Raw genomic sequence first — 18,082 nt, 5'->3', positions numbered from 1 at the left:
TCTGCAACTCTCATATAGAAATCATGCCTATAAATCATTCTGAAATCTGCATGCATATAGAAATCATGATTATAGGAATCATGTCCATAAGTAAGGAAATCTGAATTCTGCATATGCATATAGAAAATATGCCTATAGGTCCTTCTGAATCTTGTATATTCATTTTTATCTAGAAATCATGTTCATATGTTTTAAACAATCAACTGCATATAGATATCATGTTCATGTCTTAAAATAAATTTTGCTAGTTAGATACCATGTTTAGAGGTTAAAACTCGTCTTATGCATTTAGATATCATGTCTATAAGGTTTCTGCACTTTTACCATGTCTATAAGGCTTCTGATCAACTATGCGTAGAAAGCATGTCTATAGGAATTATTAAGCGAATCTGAATCGCTTCATTCACGTCTAGAGCTAACCAGTAATAACAAGGATCATTGCAGAACTCATGACCTTCGTAAAAACTTGCTTTCTTTAATAATCCGACAACCTTTTTAACCAGTATGTATTCAGTTTATTATTATTGCTTTCTGAATTCAGTAGATACCATGCCTATAGGATCCTTGTCTAACACTTAGGCAAGTCTTAGGGCAAAGTTATAAACTGAATCTGTGCTATTAACTACAACCAGTAGGCAGACCTGATTCGGGCTTCTTATCTGAATTATGTAATAAATCAGTCTGCCTCAACCTTTAAGTTCTTAATCAGACCATAAACAGTATGTGAAAGTAATGCTAATTATGTGCTTTCTTTGTTCAAGGAGGTATATTTGAGCCTTTTCTTGTTATGTGCTTTCCCCCAACTTGCTATACATGTTTTTGTATATCGCCTTAGAATTTTGCCTTTGAAACTACAAATAAGCCTAATATCTCTCCTCCTTAGGATTAGTAGTCCTAAATACCTCCGGGACTGATAGGATTGGTACGGGTATAAGTAAACGAAACCATTCAGCGCTTTAATACCTTAACGTGTGGGAAAGGGTAGATATGGATCTGATGACCACGCGATAACGTCTTGTGTAGCCCCTCACTGAGGAGTGATTACCGGATGTTGTGTGGGGTGATCCATATTATTAATAAACCTAGGACCCCCCTTTTCCCTTTGTTTCTTTGTTTCTTCTAAAGATTTCAAACTATTTGTTATAAGAAAATCAGCTTCCTTTTAATTCTTTCCAATTTTGTTTGTAACCATTATGTGAAAATCCCCTCTTATTTGAAGCTTTATTTGCCTACATGTTATTTGCACCTAAATTCACAGCAATAGTCTGGTCGGGAACCACACTAGTGGATCCTGAGGGGTGCCTAACACCTTCCCCTTGGGATAATTTCAAGCCCTTACTCAATCTCTGGTTACTCAGATCAAATCTTCTTGGTGTCCTAATGCACCTTAATCATTAGGTGGTGACTCTTCAATTCAAACCCAAAAATTCCCAAAAGAGGGAATGAGTTGTCCTTCCAAATGTCATAAACCCGATTTCGCGAGAAAAAGGGGGCACGACAATGGCACCGTAAGGTTAGCAGACCTCGATGATGAAACGACTGGTACAACCTGACAAGATGACTGAGCGTGAATTCAAGCCCTGTCTTCTCCACAAAGAACCTCCTTATCAGCACTATTCGCCAAAACGACGGATGTATCTGTGCCAAAGTAACCCGATACTTTAAACAAAAATCGAGCACGACCCTATCAAGGGGGCCTAGTGTGAAAAGGTACAAGTACACGTTCAGGAATCCATCGGCAAAGTCCGTGATAGCCTCATCCGGAGGAAGCACCTGCAATGCTACCCTCTCCCTCCATCCGCACTCTCTTCTCACTAGCTCAAGGTGCTCCTCTCTTATCGAAGACATAGTCTTCAAAGTAAACTACCGTGGATCCTGAGCATTGGGAGTGGAACTCTCCCCTCTCTACCGGGCAAACCCTGAAGTAACAGTCATGGCTATGGCGGAACTAGCAAACTAAAATGGGAGCAACCCCATATATATATGGGGTATTACCCAAGTTAGGCCCCGGGAGGCTAGTGACATCATCTCCAGTCCCGAGGTGGTACACGACCTCGAGGATCTCCATCAAAGAGAATTTAGGCTTCAAAAGGCCAACAACATCATCTCTAGTCCTGAGGTGGTACCCGACCTCGAGGACCTCCATTAAAAGGAAGTTAGGCTTTAAAAGGTCAACAACATCATCTCTAGTTCTGAGGTGGTATCCGACCTCGAGGGTTCCTCTCAAGAAGAAAAGTAAACACTTCGAGCCCCGTCCATAAGGGCTCGGCCTCAGCACATCGCCTAAATATAGGTAACCCCTCCTCGGGGACCTACCTACAACACCTTAAAAAGTTACCTATATCAAGTTCAAAGTAAATTTCCAGGTGCATGAAGCTGACCTTCGCTCAGAGACCACTCTCAAAAATTTCAAGGTTCGATGCTCTGTCTTCATGTGACCCGAAGGTCCCGATGACCCGAGTCTATCAGACTATTTCAAGCTTTGTCTAAGGAACAACGATGGGCTCAGAAAGGAGCCATTTCTATCAACCAAAGACCGAAAGGAATACTAGCATCCGAGTTAGATATTGACAATCGTCAACAGAGTCATGCATTCAGAGTCTCCACAAACATAAAAGAATGTAGCAAGCATCGAAGACACATCGGGAAAAAATCTTTGTATTCACGAATTATTCCATTACAAAATCCCACAAGGGGTCCTTACATATGATTACAAAGCCCACGAGGGGTCCTTATACGGGAACAAAGAAGCAGAAGAGTGTACATATAATAAAAGCATAAGGATCTAGTCTACCTTCGAAGGTTCATCTCCAATAGCAGTGTCTCCGAGCGCCACCTCCTTGAGCTCGCATCCTCAAAGGCAACTCCTTCGTTCGCCGTCTCCTATAGGTTCCCAGCTCGATCCCGCAGAATAACACAACTGAGGGAGAAGATGAAGAGGAGGAAAGGGGGAGGATGCAGAAGAGGTAGAAAAAAGAGACATAGCCCGCCGAAGCCAAAGGTTGAATATTCGGCGGGCCCCAACCTCAACGGCCAGTTGTGCCATTTTATCCCTTGGGAGAAAAAACCCAAGGGATGAAGTGTCACACCAGGCCAAGGTAGGAGAGTGAGCAGCGGTATATAGTCCGAATACCCTCCCGAGCAGTGATGTAGAGTCCAAACACCCTTCTAGATCGTAGAAAGTCGGCCACCCCCGTATCGCCATCTCGAGCCAATAGGGACAACATCAACAGGTGTAACAACAACAATAACAACAACAAGGTAGTATGATTTCGCTCGACAAGGGGAGGCTCAGACAGAAGGCCACCATACAGCCGATGGGAATGCTGCCAAACAGCCTTAAAGCCATGAACTCCAAACATGATGATTAATAATAAATAAAGATGGCGAGAAGAAAGGGATGAATGAATGGAGGAAGGCACTTGGATAGAAAGATAACGACAAGGTACTTAGATAGAAAGATAACGCCAGAACACCCCCATTTATAGGAGGTAATAACACGACCATCAATGCCTTTGGAAGACTAACAGGCAGATACAATCAATGCATTCTTGAAGAATTGAATCGACAGTGGTACTATCACTTTGAAGAACGGGAATTGACAGCGCATTGAATGGCGTCGAAAAGAAAAGTCCATGGGATGTCTCGATTATCGTAAAAACTTGTGCCATAGGTTGCATCATCGGCATGACGTCGTCACGGGAAACCCGAGGAATCGGGTATCAGAATATTTCCCATCGCTTCGTTCTAGGAAACTCATAGACTGTCTGTATGCGGCAAATTAGAGGGTCCAATTTCTTGCTACTAATTCGTTTCAAAAGAACACCTCGAGCCTCGAGGACACGAAGCTGTGATCGAGTTCCCTCCCTCGAAGCTCATCGAGGCCCGACCTAAAGGGAATGTCGATCGAGGATTAGAGTAAAGATGGGAAATTCCCAAGGCACGCGGCTAAGTCTGACAAAGCCGGCCTGCCCGAAACTTGTATCAAGGTGTCACGTCTAGCCGTCCCATCTTCATGCTTTTACAATTAATGCATTTTGTACTATGATGGGATTCCCCTCCTATATAAAGGGGATCCTTACCATTTTGTAGGGGGTTGTTGTTGTTCCAACCATTCTAAACCAGATAAATAACAACTCTCTCTCTCTCTCTCTCTCTATATATATATATATATATTTTCTCTCTAACATATTCTCTCGGTATTATTGCTCGTATTTATTGCCTTCATATTTGTTCTTCATTTATTGCTTGTTATTGGCCATAAAGAGCCTCCCTTGATTATATCCCAGCTGTTAGCCCATTCCCGATTATCCCCGATAGCTCGAGCCCAGGTCCAGGCATCAACCTTGAGGCCCCTCATCGGTTAGCCCGAGACCTGAACAGCTAACCCCCCGGTTCGATTATAACTATATTTTAGCTCGCATTTCATCTCTCATCTTCACATACTAAGCATCAACTGCATAAACAACTAGCATAAAAACAGATCACATATTTTTAGAGCCCCATTAATAAATTTAATTGTTATTACCATTTTCACTGTAAACAATAATATACTGGAGATCGGTGCACCTGTGTATGAACTTCTAGCATATTATGCTGGAACTCCAACACGCGGAAAGTTCCAACATACTATACTAGAAATTGGAGCACCTGTGTATGAACTTCCAGCATATTATGCTGGACCGGTATATTATACTGGAACTCCAGTATATTATGCTGAAACTCCATTATAATATGCTGGAGTTCCAGTATACTTATGCTGGAACTCCAGTATATTATGCTGGAGTATTTTCCGAATTTTAAATAGTGTTTTCGTTCAGATTTATCATTACATGAAAAGTGGCTAAATTTTGAGTACTTTTAAAACTATGACTATACTTGAATGACCACTTGTAAATCTGACTATTTTTGAATTTCTCCCACAATCTTCGGTAAATCCGCAACCCGATAGTGTTTTGGAAGAATTCTTTAGGTTTGGTTTCTAAAAACAATTTTGTGTCTATGCTTTGACTTTGAAAAAGTAATTTAATTATTTGTGTCATAGTCATTTGAAAAAGTATCACTTAAGTCAGAAACATTATAGACATTTTCATGATATTACGTGAAAAATCAATTAAACATCTTTATTTACTAGTCGACTTAATTCTAAACAGTCGAAAACAAAAACAAAAATAAAATAAAACAAGATATCAGTTAGAGGCGCACTCAGGATTTTGAACTTACGGATTTGAAATTTTAGTTCTTTTAAGTTAGTGAGTTTTAAATTAATAATTTATACATATTAATTGAACTTTTTAAGAGAAATTCAAAATTTAGACTAAAGCTAATTGGCTTGGTCCAACCCGCGAACTATACTCTGGCTCCACCTCGGATAGCATTTCACATGATTTGGTTGAGATATGAAAAGTAGTATTTGAAATTGAAGTTGAAAAAAGGTAGTTAATAATATACTCAGGTGCTTTCCTCCAATCCCTCTAAGTCTGACTTTTGTTTTATTGCGTGTGCTTTGTGTTTTGAGCTTTTGATATGTTCGTATAGGTTATTTGAACTTGTTAGGGTGGTTTGGAACTGATTCAAAGGGTTTGAAAGTGATTCGGGCCAATTTTGTGAAATTTGAAGCTTGAAGAACTTAAGAAAGGTCAAATTTAGTTTGGAACTTGATTCTTAGTTGTGATATTTCTGAATGTGTTTTGAGCCCTTGAATAAGATTTTATATGGTTTACAAACTTGTTGACATTATTGGACACGGTTCCGAGAGGCTCGGACGGGTTTCGGCGCGTTTGAAGCGAGTATTGGAAGACTTGCAAGTGCTGAAACGGGGGCTTTTTTGCACTTGATTTGACTTTATAAGAGTAATTCTCCAAATCTATAAAGAACTTGGGAATAAAATTGAAAAAAATTTGTAGCCATTTGAATCTAGTTTTCAAAACTTTAAATCATTTGTCATTCCGACATCTATACAAAGTTATACCTATTTTAGTGAAGGGAGGGTATATTGTTGTTTCTAAAAAGTTCTGCAACTATTATATAACCTCATTTAATACTTTGGACTTTATTTTTATTATTTTGGGAGGTAGGGACGCGAATTGAAGTAATATTTGAGAAACTTTTTATCTACTTTATTCGAGTAAGTACTCATAACTTAGATCTAAGATTATTACATGATTCTAACACCAATTTTGCCTTAGAATTAAGGAATCTAAAGATAGAATAAAAGTGAGTTTTTGAATTGAATGATAAGACAGTGTATTTAGACATTGATTTGAAACAACAACAACAATAAAGACGACGACGACGACGACCCAGTAAAATCTCATAAGTGGGGTCTGGGGAAGGTAGCGTGTACGCAGAACTTACCTCTACCCCGAAGGGTTGAGAGGCTATTTCTGATAGACCAAGAAGACAAAAAAAGAGATAATATATCAGTACCATCAATAAGAAATCGTAAAAATAATAATAACATCACAAAAACCATGTGACGATCCGACCCGTCGTCTCGTGAGTTACCGCCCCATTTTCCCCATTTCCTATTTCTTTATGCTTCATTATCAGTGTTGGGTGTGAACGAGTTGATTTGGATTGGTTTTAGTAGGAAATGAGACACTTAGTCTATTTAAGGAAGGTTTGTTTTGGAAAAGTCAACCGGACGTTGACTTATGTGTTAGAGGGCTCGAATTTGAATCCCGATGATTCGGTTAGCTTCGGGGGATGATTTGTGACTTAGGAGTGTGATCGGAAGTAATTTTGGAGGTCCGGTGTAGAATTAGGCTTGAATTGGCGAAGTTAGTGTTTTGGCGAATTCCGGTTGATAGGTGAGATTTTGATCCGAGAGTCGGAATGGAATTCCGAGAGTTTTTGTAGTTTCGTTAGGTGATTTGGGATATGTGTGCTAAATTTCAAGTAATTCGGACGTGGTTTGGTCGGGTTTTTGATCGAAAGTGTATTTCGGAAGTTTTTAGAAAATTAGGCTTGAATTCGATGAGTTTTGGGTAATTTGATGTTGTTTGAGGTGTTTTGATGATTGGAAGAGGTTTGAATAATGTTATGAATTATGTTGGCATGTTTGGTCGGGATCCCATGAGGCTCAGATAAGTTTTGGAAGAGTTTTTGCCGTTTGAGCATAAGCATGTAATGATCCAAAGGTCCATTTTTAGTTCTAGAGATCGAAATTTTATTTCAAGATTTCAAGAATTTAAATAATGAATTATAGGAGTGATCTAGAAAGTTTGGTCTAATTTCATCAAGTCGCGATTGGGTTTTTGACATGAAACATGAGTTAATTGTTTAACGAGCGAAATAGATATCGCACTGAGCAAACGAGCTCCGAATTGAGTTTTGATTAAAAGGACTATGTTCGTATCATTATCTGTGACTCATAGGAACAAGAATCATCGAATTCCGAGTCCGTATGATGGAGTTAGAGCCATTTTAGTAAAAAGAAAAGTGCTGCAATTTCTTTGGCTGCTGCTGTATTTTTTTTAGCAACGTGAACAGTAACAGCGCGGGTGAACAGTGACCACGCGCGTGAACAGTAACCGCACGTGTGAATAGTACTTCCGAAAAATTCAGGACACTGAGTTTATAAAACACTTCATCCGCGATTTTGGGTCATTTTTCCTCCATGGTTGATCATTTTGAGAGCTTCTTGGTGGAGATTAAAGAGGGATTCAAGGGGGAACGACTTGAGGTAAGTTTCTTGGACTTAGAACTCGTTTTTATTGTGAATTCCACCTAGAGATTCATGAAATATAAGCCTACAAATCAAGAACTAGGGCTTGAATTTTGAAACCAAACAATTAGGATTTGATGGGTCATTTGAACTCGGATTTGGGAGTTCTTGGTATGTATAGACTCGTGGCGAGACAAGGAATCCGGTGATTTTAATTTTTTGATTTTTCGAGACGTGGGACCGGGGCTCGGGTTTTGTCAAATTCGTGAATTTTGATATTTTTCGATTGCTTTCGATTGGGTATTGTCTCTTTAGCATAATGCGACATATTCGTTGTGATTTTGGGCAGATTCGTCGCACGAGGAGGGTAATTTGAGAGGCAAGGGCATATCGAGCTAGACTTTGACCGTCTTGAGGTGAGTAATTTATGTAAATGATGTCCTGAGGGTTTGAAACCTCGGAATTTCACATCGTAACGCTATATTGAGGTGACTTGCATGCCGGATAACGGGCGTGGGGTAGAGCACTGTTGGGGATTGTGACTTGGTACGTCCCGAGAGATATTTTTACCGTGTTTTCTACTTGAACTAAATTGAGAATCATCCTTACTTGGATTTAATTGTTACATTTGGGCTTCTTGCCAATTATTTGAATCCTTCCCGGATTGATATCACTGCTTTCGCATATTTTGCATATCATTTGACCTTAGTCCAAGGTTTTAAATACTGTTTTGCAAACTCAGCCATCTTTCTAAGATTTGAAAACTTAAATGATATTTCTAAATGATATTTCGGGCTGAGAACTACTGTTTTACAAATGCCCAAGGGGCTTATGATGATTTCTGGACTGAGCATGGATCGGGCTACGCGCCGCAGCAGTGTTATATTGATATTGAGGCCGAGAGCCTGGTTGATTACATTGATATTGAGGCCGAGAGCCTGGTTGATTACATTGATATTGAAGCCGAGAGCCTGGGTGATTATACTGAGATTGATATGAGGCCAAGGGCCTAGATTTGATGCCACGAGATGGCTTGATATTGAGTTTGGGCTGTAGGATCCCTCCGGAGTCTGCACACACCCCTAGTGAGCGTCATCGACGATAAATAAATGGATGGCTCGGGCTGCACGCCGCAGTGGGTACTAGAGTGTACCATCATATGCATTGCATTGCACTCATGCATTTATTTTTATCTGTTATACCTGTCTCAGTATTTGGTACTCTGACTTAATTGACTTGTTGCTTCACTATTTGTTGTTCTAAACTGTCAGTTATAGTTTACTTTGTATTTTTTCATGATTTCTTATTCTTAGCCTTTATTTATGTTTATTACTCACTGGGTGAGAGTACTCACATTACTCCCTGCACCTTGCGTGCAGATCCAGGTATACCACAGGCTGAGTGAGGATTTGTTTAGCTGAACAACAGTATCCAGGAGTATTGAGGTAGCTGCATGGCATTCGCAACCTTGATCTCTCCCCTCTATCTCTATCTTTTATTCCGTATTTTTCCTAGACAGACTTGTAATAGGTGGATATTCTGTATTAGAGGCTCATATTCGTGACACCGGATTCTGTTGGGCTATGGTGTGGTATTTTAATTGAACTTCCGCAGATTTTATTATTAATTATACACTTGAATGAAATGACTTAGTAAATTCTCTGTGATATTTATCTATAATCTGAATAAGAATTTGGGATAATGTTGTTGAATGGTCGGGCTTGCCTAGCAGTGTGTTGGGCGCCATCATGACCGGGGTTGGGGGTCGTGAAAAACCAGTAGCTCGATGGAAATCAAAAATAATAACCAGTAAATAAGGCCCGACACTATGAAAACGGAAGAGTAGTGTGAACACAATATTGACCACTAGCAGTCTAAGACTAAATCCCATCAGCCTAGCGTCACACTGGTACGAGTTAGAAATATGCTCAACTACCTCCTAACCTACAGCCTTAATGCCTGACCTCTACAGCTTCCTATCGAAGGCCATGTCCTCGGAGATCTGAAGCGTCGTCATATCCTGCCTGATCACCTCTTTCCAATATTTCTTAGGCCGCCTTCTACCTCTCGTCGTACCCACCAACACTAACCACTCGCATTTCCTTACTCTGGGCATCCATGCTTCTCCTATGTACGTGCCCGAACCATCTGAGCCTCGCTTCCCGCATCTTGTATCCGTGGGAGCCACACCCACCTTCTCCTGAATATCTTCATTCCTAATCTTATCCATCCTAGTGTGCTCGCATATCCACCTCAACATCCTCATTTATGCTACTTTCATCTTCTAGATATATGAGTTCTTAACTGGACAACACTCAGCCCCATACAACATGAATGATCTAACCATTGCGCTATAAAACTTACCTTTGAGTAGCGGTGACACTTTCTTGTCATACAGGTCTCCAGATGCTAACCTCCATTCCATCCACCCTATCCCTATACGGTGTGTGACATCCTTGTCGATCTCCCCATCCCCCTGGATAACTGACCCAAGGTACTTGAAACTGCCTCTATTGGAAATGACCTGCGATCCAAGCCTCACATCCATGCCCGCTTCTCTCGGCTCGACACTGAACTTGCACTCAAAATATTCTGTCTTCATCCTGTTCAACTTGAAATCCTTAAACTCAAGGGCCTGTCTCCAAACCTCCAGCCTCTCGTTAACACCACTCCATGTCTCGTCAATCAGAACTATGCCCTTGAATATGGTGTGTCAGTGCGTCCATCACCAGGGAAAATAATAATGGGTTGAGCGCAGATCCTTGATGTAAGCCCATAACAACTAAAAAATGCTCAGAGTCGCCTCCTACTGTCCTAACCCAAGTCTTAGCTCCATCATACATGTCCTTAATCGCCCTAATGTCATACGTTTTCTCTAGATCAATGAACACCATGTGCAAATCCTTCTTCCTATCCCTATATTGTTCTACCAACCTCCCAATAAGGTGGATAACTTCTGTAGTATAACGACCCGACATGAACCCGAACTGGTTGTTAGATATAGACATTGTCCTCCTCACCTCGCTTCTACCACCCTCTCCTAAACTTTTATGGTATGACTCAAAAGGTTATTGATCACCGAGATTTGATCTTGGTCTCGAGTTTTGACTATGCGGGCCATTTTTGTTGACTTTTGAGAATTTTATAAAGATTATTTTTCTCATGTGGAATTAATTCCTATAATATTATTTGATCTCGTTAAGTATTCTTTAGCTATATTTTGGGCATTTGAAGAGTGAATTAGAGAAAATTGTATTTTTGAATGTTGAAGCCTAATTTGGATAAGATAAATATCCTGGCTCACCTTGACTTAAAGGAATTTCTCCCAAAATGAGCTTATGTGCTACATGCTACGTGTTTGGAGGTGATGTATGCGCTTGATGACGAGCGTATATGCGTACTCCAATGATTATCATGTTTGGGGGTAGAATTTAGGCATTTTATATCTTGTTTTGATTCGTGTTCTTCTTGTAAATGCCTAACTTGTTTTGTATGACAACTTAGCATTTTATTCATACTAGAGATTATGGCTAAGGTCTTGATTCTTTACGTGGATATGACGGACTTATCGTATGTTGATTGACTTGTATAATTGTAGCCTTACAAACTTCTTATGCCTTTCATCGTGCATGCCCGTCTCTTATATATATGCATGGCGAGAATGAGCAAGATATTATCATGATAGGTGTTTCCGTGCAGATTGTTACATATACATAATGATGATGAAAGAGATTTTGGCACGATAGATGTTTCCATGTAGATTGATGACTAGTTTTCGAGATATTGATATTGATATGGCGCATGGATTCCAAGATAGATGTTTCCGTGTAGATTGATAACCAATTTTTGAGATATTAATACTGATACGGCGCATGGATTGAATCCATCCTTCGGAATCACGTGATTAGTCATGTTACCTTGGTCGTGTGTATGCGAGTTTGTTGGATACTTGGAGGGTGTCGGAGAAATATAAAGTTTGAGTTTTTATCATGCGCAGACATTGTAAACTCATTAGAAGCATTCGTAAATAATTTCATTGATGCATATCTCTTTTATATGTAGATTTATTGCATTGATTTAAGCTTCGATCATACTATCTACAAAGCATGTCCATGATATATTTGTTTGACTATACACCATGTTATTTATATCCACTATTTTTAGTTATTTCTTTGTTATTGTGCAAACTTATGAACTGTACAGGTTATAAGAAGCGAGTATCTTTTGTCAAATTTCACCACTACTTCGTTGGGGTTAGACTTGGTACGTACTAAGTATAAATTAATTTTGTACTCATACTATGCTTTTGTAAATTTTTGTGCAGATCTTGAGTCTGGTACTAGCGGGACCTAGGAGGCCACTTAGTTGTTGACATACAAGAGATGTCGTGGTAAGATGCTATGCTTGGTTTCGCAACTTATAAAGCCCCCCTCTACCCTCTTTACTGTTTCTTGTTTCAAATATTATCTTTTGTATTTTGAGGCTATGATGTATTTTAGTTATAGATACTCATGACGTTGTGACACTAGTCTTGGGAGTTGTTTAAACATGTTTTGTTTTGGATTAGATTTATTTTTGTCAATTTTTATCTATAATGATGCAGATAGACTTTATTTATATTATCTTGTTATGAGAAAATAATAAGTGTTGATTCGCTTAGTCGACACATTAGGTGCCATCACGACCTTGGTAGGAATTTGTCGCAACCCAAAATCCCTACCTGTCGCGATGGCACCTAACACACTGGCTAGGCAAGCCGAAACATAATAACGAAAGCAACAGGATAACAAAAATTTATTGAAATAGCATAAAGTATGCGGTCTCATTACAATTAAACTCCTAATACAAAGTAAATTCCCACAGAAATTGGTAAGTACGGAGTCATGAGCTACTACAACGGGATACAAGTCTAAAACTGAGCAATAAATACACTGTATGAACTATAACAACAATATGAAAGAAAAAGACAAGTCAAACTGTGATCAATGATGCAGCTCTACCTTGCCTCTAGCAGATAGTCTGAAAAGCAACCTACTGCTGATGACTGGTCCCCATATTTGGATCTGCATAATTAAGTGCAGAGTTTAGTATGAGTACAACTGACCCAATGTAATCAATAAGTATCGCAAATAGACACGACAAGGTAAGAAAAACACAAATTATTAATGATACTAGCTGTCACCTGTAGTTTCAATCCTTTAAACCAGTACAGATCAATATTGAAATCAAGTCATAAAGTTTAGTAAGAAAATTTATGTGTGTATGTGTACAATTTCTCAAATACTGTGCTCAGACAATATCTTGGCATATAGAGGTGATATGCAATAAAATCAGATAAATGATCAAGAAAATTGAAAGTAAAGATGAAATGCAAAATCCAACAAAAACACTGGTTGGATTCCCTCACTTTTCCATATCTGTTCCAAATCATTGATCCGTATTCCCAATATCTGTGTGTACACCATCAAGAGAGAAACATGAGAGGGTGACTCTAGGGGGATGGCTCTGTATCCACACACACTGCACGGACAACTACGTGCTAATAATAGAACCCACACGGATAACTCACGTGTTGCACGAACAACTCACGTGCTAATAAAATCAATATCTGAATCCGCACTGACAACTCACGTGCCAACAAACATAATCCGCCCGGCGTGATCACAGACACAATAACACGATCTGCCAGGTGTGGTCACAAGCACACGGTACAATAATATCACACAGGAGCAAATAAACAAGTATACATTTATAAAGCGAGTGAATACCAAATCTTATGCTCCTGGAATGGTATAAATGACATGCTAAAGTGTAGGCATGTGCAAGTGTACTATCATAACTCAAACCGACAATTTCATCAAAGAATAACATTTATCAGTTCATTTCGTGATTAAGCCTGTATGTAGCCTCAAACATGGCTCAAATAGTTCACAACAATGTCACAAATGTGCGAAGCATCACACCTTAAGGTTTAATAGTCAAATTCTATGCTTATAAGAGCCTAAGCATAACCTGAACATGAATAAATAATCCTGGTGCCCGCACATAGGTTCATCCCTGCACCCAATAGCACATAGCTATCACAATAATTCAGGAAACTAGTGTCTCAACTAAGTTTAGATAAGATACTTACCTTAAACAAATAAGATCACTCCTCTAGCAAGCCCTTCCCACACGTATTGACCTCTAGAAGGCTCGAATCTAGTAAAAAATAACGTAATACTATCAATAAATAACTATATGAATTGACTCCAAATGATAAAGATAAAATCCTTAACCAAAGTCAAAAAGTCAACCCCGGGCTCACATCTCAGCATCCACCAAAACTTATAAAATCCGAACACCTATTCAATGGTGAGTCCAAACATACAAAAATTATTCAAATCTGACTTCAAATCACCTTTCAAATCCCCAAAATTCGGTCTATGAAGTTTCACAATGTTTTCCCAAATTTTCCAACTCCAATCACTAATTAAATAATAAAAATAACGATTGATTCATGAATAATAGCTAAATCTGAGTTAGAATCACTTACACCAATGATTTCCTTGAAAATTTCTCTAAAACTCGCCACAAACTAAGCTCTCTAGTTCCAAAAGATGAAGAATGAACTCAAACCCTCAAACATACCTTATCTGCCTAGCGATTTTCGTTTCCGCGACCAGAAGACCTGCACATCCCACTCAAGTCCTGCCCTCCGCTTCTGCGGAGGTTCACCCACATCTGCGCATGCGCGCCAGCGGAGAAAAGGTCGCACCTGCGACCATGCCCGCTCCTGCACTTCACTTTATCGCAGAAGCGACCTTGCTTATGCGGAGAATTTTCTCGCTTCTGCGATCCCAGTGCCCCCACTCACTTCCGCACCTATGCTCATGAGGCCATACTAGGGCAGATCAGCAACTCCTTAAGTTCATAATTCATTTCGATTTCAACCTGAATCACTCCCGAGGGCCTAGGGACCCCATCCAAACATACCAATCCATCCTAAAACATCATACGAACATAGTCGAGGCCTCAGATAATATCAAACAACATCAAAAATGTGAATCGCACCCCAATTCAAGCCTATTGAAACTAATGAATTTCCAACTTCTACAATCAATACCGAAACATACCAAAAATAAAGTGTAAATAGCAGTTTTGTGTTACAACAAATACAGGCAGTAATTATGGAGAGATTAGACATGTATAGAGGATCAAAAAGAGGACAGAAGAGTGCTTTTCTTATACAGCATTTATGTAACTAGAGATATTTGAGACTCATTAGTTCTGGCAACTTTCCTGGAAGGGGGCAAGACTATGAATGCTCTTTAGGTGTATTGAATTGATTTTGTTGGTATGGTATGTGTTACCATAAAAAAAATTATATTATTGCAACAATTGATAGCGTAATTTTTTTATATAGTATTATGTTTGTTCGTTAAACTCAATCTTTTAACTTTTGTGACAACGAAAATGTATTTACTTTCCACTAGACGGGAAGAAGTGATTACCCAATAATTTTAAAAGAAGTATGCAAAAAATTTCAGAAAAAAATGTAACCAACCATCCCTTAGGATAACCCAAAATACACGAAAGTGGAGCAGCATATGTAAATAAAAGAGGTCGCATTTGCGGGAGCTAGTGATCACATTTGCGATCAAGTCTTTGTATTTGCGAAAGGGAGCTGGGCCAGGCAGTGGTCGCAATTGCGATCAAACGGTCGCAATTGCGGATTGGTCAGTGTTCCTATTTGCGAACTTTTTATCGCAAACGCGATGAATGCAGAGGTGTGGGAGTCTTCGCAAATGCAATGGATTTCTCGCATTTGCAGGTTTCACATTTGAGAAGCTCAGGTCGTAAATGCGACATCTGCAGTTGAATAAAATATGACTTAGATGGGATTTTTGGTTCATTCTTCAAATTTTCAAACTCAAGAATCCTAGTGACGATTTTCCAAAGAACTTTTCTTTCCCAAATTATTAGTAAGTGATTCTAAACTAGTTTCTTTCAATTTTTCACTACTTTTCCTAAGATTTCAACCTAAAATCTAGAGTTATCATGGTGGGAATTGAGGGGTTTTGGGTAGAAATTAGAAATTTGGTAAATTGGAAATTTAGACCTCAAATTGAGGTTGGATTCCAAAAGAAATCACATAACGGGGCTTGGGGATGAATGGGTAATCGGATTTTGGTCCGAATTTCGGGTTTGGACCAAGCGTGCCTGGGTGTTGACTTTTGTTGACTTTTTTAATAATGACCTAAATTGAAATTCTTTACAATCACGGATAGTTCATAAGGCTTAATTTGAATCGTTTGGTTGGTAAATGCTAGATTCTATTGGTTCAGAGGCTTCTTTGAAAGGCAAAGCACTGGTTGAGTTTGAGTTTGGTATTAGGACTTATTTGTCTATTTTCTACGTGTTTAGATGTTGGGTACAACATATAGGTGATGTGACGAGTATCTATGTGTTGTTGTCGGGTTAAAGCATGAGGGTGAGACTTGGTTTCTTGTAATTATTGCTTTCTTTGATCATTTTATCCAGGTTTAGACTAGTATGATTAAGTTGATCGTTCTTATCTTGTTTACGGATCCTTTGGTGATAATTGAGTATTGATTTCGAAGTTGAGGTTGGTATTTTGGAACCAAATGTTGAAGTAAAACTTGTTCTTGTTATTTCTATCTCCCTGTTATCTTTTGTTCTTTGCTTTATGGTAAGGGAGAGTGTTAATGCACGAAGGGTGATGCCGTGCCATGTTATGAGAGAGTAAAAGCACGAAAGGTGATGTCGTGCCATGTTATGAGAGTTAATGCACGACGGGTGATGCCGTACTGTTTTTATTGATTATATGGTGAGGTTGAGAGTGAAAGTACGAAGAGTGATGCCGTGCATTTTTCTTTACTGTGTTTACTTATTATTATTGGTTCAAGGTATATTGGTTGATCAAGTTCTCATTACTGTTGTGATTCTCTATCTTGTAATCCCCTCAATATGCCCCCCTTCCCGATATTACCTGTTTATCTTTTACTTGCCGTTATTTTGTACATATACTGTTAAATTGTACATGTTTATTATGTGGGTGTCTTGTCATAGCCTCGTCACTACTTCGTCGAGGTTAGGCTCGACACTTACCAATACATGGGATCGGTTGTACTAATACTACATTGTACTTCTGTGCAGATTTTGGGTATCGGCCCTAGTTGATCGTGAGGTTAGCAGCTGAATTTGATCGTTAGGAGACCAAGGTAGATTTGCTGGCGTCCGCAGACCCTGGAGTCTCTTCCTAGACTTATTACTTCACTGTTTCTTTCTCTTTCAAAATAGTGTACCTTCTTTCAGACTCTGTTTGTAGTAAATCGTAGTAGCTCGTGAGTTGTGACTCCGGATCCTAAATGTTTAAGATATTTCGAGTTTATGTTATCCCGCAAAGTTGTTTTAGTTTCTGTTTAGCTTAACTGTTCTTACTATTGAAATTGACTGAAGTTGACTTGAGAATTCTCTAACGTTAGCTTGCCTAGCAAGTGAAATATTATGCACCATTACGGTCCCGAAAATGGGAATTCCTGATCGTGATAGATATACTTACAACCAAGTAAGTTATCTCTGTTGCCCTTCTCACTTGAAGAATGTACACAATCTCTTTTAATTATTTTTTATCTTAAATATTTTAAAATGTACAGAACTATATTGCTACATGGAGAGTGTGATTATATTGACTACTTTAATCTCTATTTATGGCTTTATGCAAAGGGTATATTCTGTTTCTTTTTTCTTTGATTTGTTTAAAAATTCGACGCAAATAATAGTTCATCATTTTCCGAAGTTTTTGTCGAGATATATTATTAAGGAGAGGGGTAAAGAGATGGATAAGGAGATTTTGCTTTGCAAATGGATAAATAAACGAATTTTGATTACAGTTGTATTCGCTCAACATGAGATGAGAAATTGATTCTTCAGTATTAATTTTTCTGAAATTTGTCTTGGTGATAGAAGTTCTAAATCTGAAATAAGAGTTCTGGCACACGATTGTTTTTACGAGCCAACAACTTTCAGAATAAAAATAAGAATATTTTTTCACTTCATTTGAACTGTAAACGTTATATTTTATTTAACCTAAATTGTTATGCAAGCATTTATTTAGTGAAGTTTGAGTACTAAAGTGAATGACTGTAATATTACACGATATGCTACATAAGAGATATCATATTTCTAATTTTATATAATAATTGTGGTTGCCATGCGGAATTCTCAAGTCAACAAATTTTTGTTCTTCTTTCTCTTACTGATTATGTTGTCATCCAATCGGCACGTATTCGGATTTTAAAAAGGCTCAATCTTGGTTAAGAAAATAATTGTTTTTTTTTTTCAAATGCTATTTAGTAGTAGATGCTAGTGGTAATTTTGAGCATTGTCTTTTGTAGGTTTTGTCCTTCT

The sequence above is a fragment of the Nicotiana sylvestris genome, chromosome 11, assembly GCF_000393655.2.
Source record: "Nicotiana sylvestris chromosome 11, ASM39365v2, whole genome shotgun sequence".
Classification (NCBI taxonomy): Eukaryota; Viridiplantae; Streptophyta; class Magnoliopsida; order Solanales; family Solanaceae; genus Nicotiana; species Nicotiana sylvestris.
The sequence above is the reverse complement of the archived record's forward strand: the minus strand, read 5'-3'. Positions refer to the sequence as shown.